The sequence below is a fragment of the Malania oleifera genome, chromosome 10, assembly GCF_029873635.1.
Source record: "Malania oleifera isolate guangnan ecotype guangnan chromosome 10, ASM2987363v1, whole genome shotgun sequence".
NCBI lineage: Eukaryota > Viridiplantae > Streptophyta > Magnoliopsida > Santalales > Ximeniaceae > Malania > Malania oleifera.
This window is the reverse complement of record NC_080426.1, coordinates 27,863,514-27,875,138: the sequence shown is the minus strand read 5'-3', so window position 1 is coordinate 27,875,138 and position 11,625 is coordinate 27,863,514.

The following is an 11,625-nucleotide window of genomic DNA, read 5'->3' as shown; positions in this document are numbered from 1 at the left end:
GGGAGGTGAAGCGTTGGTGGAGAGCAGCGCGACTGATAGAGGAGCAGAGGCCAATTCCAGTTCTTGTGACGTGGGATTGATTCAAGGATCTATTCTTTGAGCGGTATTTCCCTGCTATCGTTCGGAGTGTGAAGGTAGTAGAGTTTCTACATTTGGTACAAGGGTAGATGACTGTATCCCAGTACGCGGCTCGGTTTGTCGAGTTGTCGCGTTTTGCTCCACATCTAGCATCCGATGAAGAGAAAAAGGCAAGTTTGAAGAGGGACTAAGGCAAAATCTGTTTGAGCAGGTGATTGATTTTAGAGCTCAGAAATTCACAGAGGTTGTAGATAGAGCTGCGATCATTGAGAGTGGTATTTAGAGGGGTGTAGCAGCTCAGAGTAAGAGGAAGAGGCCTACACCTCAGGGTTTTCAAGCTGGCTTCAGTAGGGGTCCATGGAGAGGTGCTCGTGATAGGGGAGACTAGAGGCAGATGGCAGGACCTCGTAGGAATCAGAGTGCGCCGACATACCCGGTGTGTCAGACATGCGAGAGACATCATTTGGGAGAGTGCCGGGTAGGCAAGGGTGTATGTTATCGTTGTGGGAGACCCGGTCACGTGATGCGTGAGTGCCTGGGTCAGTAGGACCAGGTCCCAGCACCCAGGCCTTATCAGGGTGGACATCAGGCAGCTCAGGGAGGATACCAGGCGCCTCGGGATAGCCAGCAGAGGAATGTGGCCCCAACACGAGTATACACTTTGACGCCAAGTGATGCAGAGGCCGCTACAGATGTGGTGACAGGTACATTTACTGTTTGATCATACCCAGTTATTGTTCTTTTTGACTGGGATGCTACTCATTCTTTCATTTCTGCATCTTATGTTAAATTATTTGAGAGTGACACCCAGTCATTAGATATATCGCTCTCGGTAGCTACACCATCAGGGTTAGTGATCAGATGTCAGAAGGTACTTAGAGGCTATCCGATAGAAATTCAGAGGAAAGTACTACCAGCAGATCTTATTATGTTTGATATGTGTGGGTTTGATATAATACTGGGTATGGACTGGTTGGCTGCCAATCATGATAGCATTGATTGTTTCCAGAAAGAAGTAATTTTCAGACCTCCTAGAGAGCAGGAATTCAGATTCGTTGGTTCACGGGTACGTGCTCCAACACAGTTGGTGTCCGCCGTGCAGGCGAACAGATTACTCTTGGATGGAGGTCAGGGGTTTATAGAATTTGTGAAAGAAGCATCTGAAAATGAATTGAAGATTGACAGCACTCCAGTAGTATGAGAATTTCTAAATGTTTTTCTAGAGGAGCTACCAGGATTGCCTCCTGCGTGAGGTAGATTTTCCTATAAATTTACCTCTAGGGACTACGCCGATCTCTAAGGTCCCGTATCGTATGGCTCCAGCCGAGTTGGGAGAATTGAAAAATCAGTTGCAAGACTTGTTGAACAAGGGATTTATATGACCCAGTGTATTGCCATGGGGAGCTCCAATGTTGTTCGTAAAGAAGAAAGACAAGTCCATGAGGGTGTGCATTGATTACAGAGAGTTAAATAAAGTTACTATTAAGAATAAATATCTTCTACCTCGTATAGACGATTTGTTTGATCAACTCCAGGGTACACGGATATATTCCAAGATTGACCTCAGATCCAGGTATCATCAAGTGAGAGTAAAAGCGGAGGACATTGGGAAGACAGTCTTCAGGACCAGGTACGGGCACTATGAATTTCTCGTTATGCCGTTTGGTTTGACGAATGCCCCGGCTGTGTTCATAGACTTGATGAACATAGTTTTTCACCAGTATCTAGATCAGTTTGTAGTAGTTTTCATTGATGATATACTAGTGTACTCGAGGAGTTTTGAGGAGCATGAGATGCATTTGAGGCAGGTGTTGCAGACTCTCAGGGAGGAGAAGCTTTATGCTAAATTTAGCAAGTGTGAGTTCTGGCTTGAGAAGGTGGCATTTTTAGGCCATGTGATCTCAGGGGACGGTATTTCAGTGGATCCCAGCAAGATTGACGTGGTGGTAGATTGGGCTAGGTCGAGAAATGTGCAGGAAGTTAGGAGTTTCTTAGGACTGGCCAGTTATTACCGTCGTTTTGTTGAGGGATTTTCAGCCTTGTCAGGTCCTCTCATGCGGTTGACTAGGAAAAATGCCAGATTTGTATGGGATGAAGAATGCGAGCAGAGCTTCCAAGAATTAAAGCAACGGCTCGTCACTGCACTAGTTCTGACGATTCCATCGGGAGGCGATGATTATGTTATCTACAGTGACGCGTCCTTGAAAGGGTTCGGTTGTGTGCTGATGCAGCATGGTAGGGTAGTGGTGTATGCGTCCAGGCAGTTAAAAGAATATGAAAATAACTACCCTACTCACAATCTAGAGTTGGCTGCAGTTGTACATGCATTGAAGATCTGGAGGCATTACCTTTATGGTGAGAGGTGTGAGATATTTTCTGATCATAAAAGCCTCAAGTATTTCTTTACACAGAAAGAGCTGAATATGCGGCAGAGGAGGTGGTTGGAACTCATTAAGGATTATGACTGCACCATCAGTTACCACCCAAGTAAAGCAAATGTGGTAGCTAATGCACTGAGCTGTAAATTAGGAGACACGGCACAGCTAGCAGCGGTAGTTCAGCATCCGATTCAGATGGATTTAGAAGGACTCGGTGTGGAGTTAGTGGAGGATGATTCTCAAGCGCTTATTGCCAGTTTAGTTGTACAGCCCACATTGTATGAGAAGATTAAAGTTGCTCAGAGAGATGATCCAGAGTTAGTGTAGGTGATAGTCAGAGTTCAGGATGGTCAGGGGGAGGAGTTCAGTATTTCTGATGATGGGGCTTTAAGATTTTGCACCAAATTGTGTGTGCCTGCAGATGATAGCATCAGGAGGACGATTCTAGAGGAGGCACACAGGTCTCTATACACTGTTCATCCTGGCAGTACGAAAATGTATAGGGATCTGCGAGATTCTTTCTGGTGGAGTGGCATGAAGAGGGAAATAGTAGAGTTTGTGCGGCAGTGTTTGACGTGCCAGCCGGTTAAAGCTGAGCACCAGAGGCCGACTGGTCAGTTGCAGCCACTTTTCATTCCCGAGTGGAAGTGAGACCATGTATCCATGGATTTTGTTACTGGGCTGCCGTTGGCGTTGCATGGACAGAATGCTATATGGGTGATAGTTGATAGATTGACGAAGACAACACATTTTTTGCCTATTAAGGTCAGCTACCCTATGATCAGGTTAGCAGAGATTTACATACAGGAGATTGTTCGGTCCCATGGAGTGCTGGTATCCATTGTCTTGGACCGTGATCCACGTTTTACATCACTGTTCTGAAGGAGTTTACAGGAGGCACTAGGGACCCAACTAGCATTCAGCACAGCTTTCCACCCTCAGATCGGTGGTCAGACTGAGAGAACCATCTAGGTATTGGAAGATATGCTTCGTGCTTGCGTGCTAGACTTTGGTGGTAGCTGGATTCAGTTTTTTCCGCTAGTAAAATTTACTTATAATAACAGTTATCAAGATAGCATCGGCATGGCACCCTACGAGGCATTATATGGTAGGAGATGTAGATCTCCTCTTTTCTGGGATGAAGTAGGCGAAAGGCGAGTTTTGGGTCCATAAATAATTCAGCAAGCATGTGATAAAGTCCGACTTATTCGTGATAGGATCAGTGTAGCGCAGAGTCGGCAGAAAAGCTACGCGGATACTCACTACCGAGAACTGGAATTTGAAGTGGGTGACCATGTGTTTCTGAGAATAAATCCACTGAAGGGGATCTTGAGATTTGGGAAGAAGGATAAGTTGAGCCCTAGGTTTATTGACCATTTTAAGATACTTGAGAAGATTGGGTCAGTAGCCTATCGGCTGGCTCTACCGCCATCTTCATTTCAAGTTCATGACGTATTTCATGTTTCTATGTTAAGAAAATACGTCCCAGATCCTTCCCATATCATCAGCCACGCAGAATTGGAAGTCAGTGAGGCTTTAGCATATGAATAAGCTCTAGTACAACACTGATACCTAAGTAGCGGGAAACGTAAAATCATATACATATCAAATTATCCATCCAACACAATACCAGAGTTTTACTACAACTGCCCTATACATACACACATCCCAAAATATCCAAAAATTGCCTTAAGGTCACCACCCCAAAAATTCGTCAGACCCTATAAATAACTTACCCTTCAGATAGGGTAGAACAGTCGACCTCTAACGCTGTGGAGCTCTATTCACTCTTCTATCTAGGGCTCCTGAAATTTTTATATAGTTAGGGAAAGACACCTCTCAGTAAGGAAAATAAACTAATATCAAAGTGTGGCAACATGGGTATTATTGTGTTATACGTATAACAGTACATAAATCAAACTTAATAAAACTGTCTGTATCATATATGGGAAAAAACATAATTTATCATAACATAGTATAACATACTGAATTTCTATACTTATAAATTATTTCATATAACTGTACATGAAAGACACCCTAGATAGATAGCTGACTGGTGTCATGTCTTACCCCCACATGACTGGGTTGTGCGGTCTGAAGGCGGGATCTAGCAATGGCTGACCGACCATGCTAGATCAACATAACTTTGTAAGTACGATGGGTCTGCCCCTCTTGGTACAGACACCAGAGGGATGCCTGCATTACCATAAAACCACATCGACTACCGATCTCTCACTGCCCCTTACGGCAAGCGGTAACACTAACATATAAATGATTGTGATCATATATCTATGGTATTGTGACGACCTACTTAATTTCCACATTTTTTTTATATTACAAAATCACAACCCTCAACTCAGCAGATCATAATTCACCTATGGTACTGTGACGACCTGTTTAATTTCCACATTTTTTATATATTACAAAATCACAACTCTCAACTCAGTAGATCATAATTCACCTGGACCCGTGGGTACCAGGAATACATCAGAACACATAACGGAAGCCTAAGCAGCAGGAAACATACAATCACAATATTATAAATACGAAAACATCTATCACATTACCATAAATACTAGAGTCACTATATCCACTGTATTTTAGTATATACATCCCAAAAACAAAATCTAGGGACATTTCCCAGAAAATCCAACTATCCCTACTAAAACTTATCCTTCAAAGAGGGCAGACAAACAACACTATATCAGCGGGGCTTTTCCCTCTCTCCTATTTGGGGCTCCTAAAAAGTTTATAAAATTTTGGGGTGAGACACCTTCCAGTAAGGGAAATAAACTAATACCAATGTGTGGCAACATGAGTATTTTGTGTTATACATATACCATACAGAATATATTCAGTAACTGTTTTGTCAAATCTGAGAAAACATATATATCATCAAAACATGACAGAACATACTGCATTTTCATAAACATATATCATCTCATATAATAATAATAATAATACAAAAACATTCTTGGTAGGTTAGTTGACTGTTGTCATGTATTATCCCCACATGATTGGGTTGTGTGGCTCGAAGGTGGGACCTGACAATGGTTGGCCGACCACTGCCAAGTCAAAAGTATGGTCTGTAACTCTGATAGGTCTGCTAGACCTAGTCCGTACACCAGGGGCGCTCATACACTTCTTATAAACCACATCAACCATCCAATCTCACACCACTCCGTACAGCGGCGTTAACACAAATATCATGATCATGATGACCATGGACACATAGCAACGGTACCGTGCAAGTGCTAGCCTAGACCAAGCCAGCCAGGTTCTGATATCATATAACATATACTGAAATTGTGATACATGGATATCTCATATCATTAATTATCAGATCAATTATATCATTTTGCATATATACGCATATCATGAAAAATCATCAGCCCATACGCTGATATTTCACATTCTACCATAGCTCGGCCCGTACTCCGACAAATCATAACACAACCCGTGCGCTGGCAAATCATTTCCATAGCTCGGCCCGTACGCCGGTAAACATACACATAGCTCGGCCTGTACACCAGCAAATCATACACATAGTTTAGTCCGTACGCCTGCAAATCATACACATAGCACGACCCGTACGCCGGCAAAACATATAAAAATCTCGGCCCGTACACCGATTTTCCATTATAAAAATTCGTATCATTAACACATTCCCAGAAAATAGTATTTCATAACAATTTCTACTCATGCCACACTAACAGGTTTTCTGCATATTTAACATACCATCATTTTTAACAGTATTTCTCCAAATATAAATCATATATAAATATATTTATTTTCCTGAAATCAAATGCTCTAACAATATACATACATTTTCTTAAAGGAACTAGCTTAATTTATCCCCTTACCCAATTCCTGAAAAACCCCTAAGAAAATCTATCCCGCACCCGTAGGGTTTCCAACTCAACACCCTAGAAACAACATTCCCCATAACTAAAGTTCAGTATTTCTACGCGTATAACACTTCCTACAACTGTCAATTAACCAAATACTGAGTAGAAAGCCTTACCCTGGATTTGGGATGGTTTCCAACTCAGCCCCACCGACGATTCGCTCTGTCAGACTTGCAGAGAACTTTCTCAGGAGCGTCGTGGTGGCTTCAAATCGTCGAATCGGTGGAAATCAGGCCCGAAATTGAAGAGAGAAGCAGGAGGAATCGAAGGGTAAGAGAAAAAGAGGGTTCTGCGCTAAATTTCCATCAAAATCCGATTTTTTCACTATTTATAGGGCTATATTCGTCGACGAGCCATGTCATCTCGTCAACGAGTCCTTTAATAATTTCGTTGACGAAACCCACTCCTTGTCGACGAAATTCAGACTGCCCCAGAACCCCTCTCGGCATTTCCTCATTGACGAGACACGTCACCTCGTCGACGAGTCCTATAGAAAGTTTGTCGACGAACCTTATCCTCGTCGACGAGCTCTTGCTATACCCTCGTCGACGAGTTCCCTGTATTCGTCGACAAGGAGCTGAAAAATTTATCGAGATTATCCTTTCCAAAATGCAATGTCGTCAATGAACGCAAAGCCTCCTTCTGTTTCCGATTTCCATTTCCATTTCTTTTTATTATTTAAAAACCATTATTCTTCGGGTTGTTACATTCTCCCCTCCTTAAAAAATTTCGTCCTCAAAATTTACTTTTCACGTAACTTGTCATTCCTTAACAAGAAAATGGTCTACTTATTTTATTACTTACCCTCACTTATGGTGGAGGAATACCGTGGTTACATTCCGAGTCATGGGAGATTAAATATACAAAAGGAAAATTCTCCCAAAACTAAAATGCTACACTAATTAAACCATTTCATGTACCTGCAAAAGAAATACTACCTAACTACTTAAGTTTCTTGAAATAGTTGTGGGTACTTCTGCTTCATCTGCTCCTCGGACTCCCAAGAAGCCTCTTCAATGGTATGATTCCTCCATAAAACTTTCATATAAGGAATCTCTTTGTTACGTAACTCCTGCACTTTCCTATCCAGAATCTGTACTGGTACCTCCTCATACACTAATGAATCACTAAGCTCTAATTCATTATAACTGATGATATGAGAAGGATTTGGGATGTATTTCCTCAACATAGCAATATGGAATACGTCGTGGATCCTAGACAACACAGGTGGTAAAGCTAGCATGTAGGCTATCGGCCCCACTATATCTAGAATCTCAAATGGACCGATAAACCTAGGACTAAGTTTACCCTTCTTCCCAAATCGTATAACCCCTTTCATTGGAGCTGTCTTCAAAAACACATGATTACCCACATCAAATTCTAGATTCCTGTAGTGATTATCAGCATAACTTTTCTGTTGGCTCTGAGGTGCACTAATCCTGTCTCTAATAAGCCGAACCTTATCATGCGCTTGCTGCACAAGCTCTGGCTCCACTACTCGCCGCTCACCCACTTCATTCCAAAATAAAGGAGAACGACATCTCCTACTATATAAAGCATCAAATGGTGTCATGCCAATGCTGGTTTGATAACTGTTATTATACGCAAACTCTACTAGTGGCATGAATTGAGTCCAACTACCCCCAAAATCCAATACGCACGCATTGAGCATATCCTCTAATGTCTGTATCATCCTCTTAGTTTGCCCATCTGACTGAGGATGGAATTTCGTGCTAAATGACAATTGAGACCCTAGTGCTTCCTGCAGACTCTTCCAAAAATGTGACGTAAAACGTGGGTCTCGATCTGACACAATCGATACAGGCACCCCATAAGAACGAACTATCTTCTGAATGTAGATCTCTGCTAAACGGTTGAGGGAGTAGTTGATCTTGATAGGTATAAAGTGGGCAGTCTTAGTCAAACGGTCAACAATCACCCAGATGACATTCTAGCTATGTAATGTCATTGACAATCCTGACATGAAGTCCATAGATATATGATCCTACTTCCACTCTGGGATAAATAACGGCTGTAACTGCTCTGTCGGCCTCTGGTGCTCAGCCTTTACCTGCTAGCATGTCAAACACTGGGCTACATACTCGGTGATCTCTCTCTTCATACCACTTCACAAGTATGACTCTCGCAGATCTCTGTACATCTTCGTACTACTGGGATGAACTGTATACAAAGATCTGTAAGCCTCCTCTAAAATAGTCTTTTTAATCTCTCTATCAGCAGGAACGCATAATCTGGATGGAACTGCAAAGCTCCGTCATCCGTAATACTGAATTCCTCCCCCTGACCATTCTGCACATTATCCATCACCTCTGCTAATTCTGGGTCTTCCTTTTGAGCGGCTTTAATTATTTTTTGTAGAGTAGGCTGTACTACTAGGCTGACAATACACACTGGAGGATCACTCTCTACCAACTCTATGCCGAGTCTCTCCAGATCCATCATGATCGGATACTGGATCTCCATAGCCGCCAACACTGGTTCCCTGGATTTCCAGCTCAACGCATCAGCTACCACGTTTGCTTTCCTTAGGTGATAACTGGTGGTACAATCAAAATCCTTAATCAGTTCCAACCACCTTCTCTGCCTCATATTCAGTTCCTTCTGCATGAAGAAATACTTTAAGCTCTTGTGGTTGGAGAAAATCTCACATTGCTCATCGTATAGGTAATGCCTCCAAATTTTCAATGCGTGTACCACTGTAGCCAATTCAAGATCATATGTAGGGTAGTTCTTTACATATTCTTTCAACTGCCTGGACGCATACGCCACTACCCTACCATGCTGCATCAATACACAGCCAAGTCCCTTCAACGACGCATCATTGTAAATGACATACCCCTCACCCCTTGATGGGATAACCAATACTGGTGTTGTGACTAATCTTTGATTCAGTTCTTGAAAACTCTGCTCACAGCTGTCGTCCCACTCAAATCTGACATTGTTCCTCGTCAGTCATGTCAAAGGTCCTGACAAAGCTGAGAATCCCTCAACGAAACGACGGTAATAGCCAGTTACCCCCAAGAAACTCTTAATCTCCTGGACATTTCTCGGTCTAGCCCAATTCACTACCGCCTTAATCTTTTTAGGATCCACAGAAATACCATCTCCAGATACAACATGGCCCAAAAACACGACCTTCTCAAGCCAGAATTCACATTTACCGAACTTGGCATACAACTTGTTTTCCCGAAGTGTCTGCAAAACTTGCCTCAAGTGCGTCTCATGCTCCTTAAATAGACTAGTACATCATCAATAAAAATAACAACAAACTGGTCTAGGTATTGGTGGAAGACTCTGTTCATCAAGTCCATAAATACCGCAGAAGCATTCGTCAAACCAAACGGCATAACAAGAAACTCGTAATGCCCGTACCTAGTCCCGAAGGCTATCTTTGAGACATCTTCTGCTTTCACTTTTACCTGATGGTGGCTAGATCTAAGGTCAATCTCCGAATACACCTGTGTACCCTGGAGCTGGTCAAACAAATCGTCGATACGAGGTAGAGGATACTTGTTCTTGATTATCACTTTATTAATCTCCCTATAGTCTATACACATCCTCATGGACCCGTATTTCTTCTTCACAAATAAAACTGGAGCTCCCTACGGAGATACACTGGGTCATATGAAGCCTTATCAAGTAGATCTTGCAACTGATTCTTCAATTCTGCCAATTCTGTTGGCGCCATCCGATAAGGTACTTTAGAAATCGGCACTATACTGGAAGGTAGATCAACAGGGAAATCTACCTCACGATCAGGTGGCAAGCCTAGTAACTCATCTGGGAAAACATCTGTAAACTCCTTTACTACAGGCGTGCTAGCAAGTTTCAATTCATTCTCTGACATCTCCTTCACAACAATCACAAACCCCTGACAACCACTCAGTAGTAGTCTTCTGGCCTGAATAGCTGAAACTAGTTGAGGCGGGAATTGCACTCGCGACCCTACGAACTTGAATTCTGCTTCCCCCGGAGATCTAAATATCACTTCTCGTGCTCAGCAATCTATGCTGGAAAAATTAGCTGCTAGCCAATCCATGCCAAATATAACATCAAACTTGTGCATGTCCAGCACTGTCAGATTAGTAGATAAAGTCTTTCCTTAAATATCAACTGGACAACCTCGGAACACCCTACTACACCTCACTACTGACCCAGTCGGTGTAGATACCAATAATTCAACATCTAATGATTGTGTTTCAGCCTCCACATATTTTAACACACCCTGAAGAAACAAACGAGTGCATAGCACCTGAATCAAACAACGCAATAACTTTAAAAGAAAGCATAATAACCATACCTATCACTACGTCACCTGTCGTCTCAGCCTCACCCGGCGTCAGAGTGAATACCCTAGTTGGAGCCATATTCCTCTGCTAGCCCCCACGTGATGCCTGATGACCTCCCCGTTATGGTCTGGGAGCTGGAACTGCATCTGGTGGGGTAAGGCAGTCTCGCACCATGTGCCTCTATCTACCGCAGCGATAGCACACCACACCACACCACCAGCTCGACACTTTCCCTAGTACCTCCTACCATAAGTCTGATAGACTGAAGGACCCTGCCCTGTCTACACCTTGCGTCCTCCAGTCTCCTGCCTCCACCCTCTGCCATGATTTCCTCTCCTCCACTGACCCGGTCTATGACCTTGCTGGTAACCCGTAGATGCAGATCTCTTCCTTTGTCCCTGCTCCTCTGCATCAAGACGCTCACCAATCTCTGCCAAGGCTGAACTATCAACTAACTCAGCAAAGTCCTGGATCAGCAGCAGCACCACCTGCTTGAATATACCCTACCTCAAGCCTCTCTCAAACTACCTCGCCTTCTTTACTTCATCAGGAACAATGTATGGGGCAAAATGAGAGAGCTCGATGAAACGCGTCACATACTGCTGGACGGATAGCTGTCCTGGCTTCAAAATCAAGAACTTTTCTACCTTAGCCTCTTTCATAGTAGCTGGAAAATATCTATCAAAGAACAATTCTTTAAACCGGCCGCATGTCATGGCTATAGGAGTCGCCTTCTGTTGCTCCAGCAGTCTTACCGTAGTTCACCACCTCTCTGCCTCTCCTATCAATGTATAAGTGGCAAAGAGGATCCTCTGTTCCTCGGTACACTGCAACACAGCCAAAACTTTCTCAGTCTTCTGCAACCAATTCTCAGCGGCTGTAGGATTAACTCCACCTAAGAACGCCGGAGGATTCATCTTCGTAAACTTTTCTATAGTGCACCCATGGCTT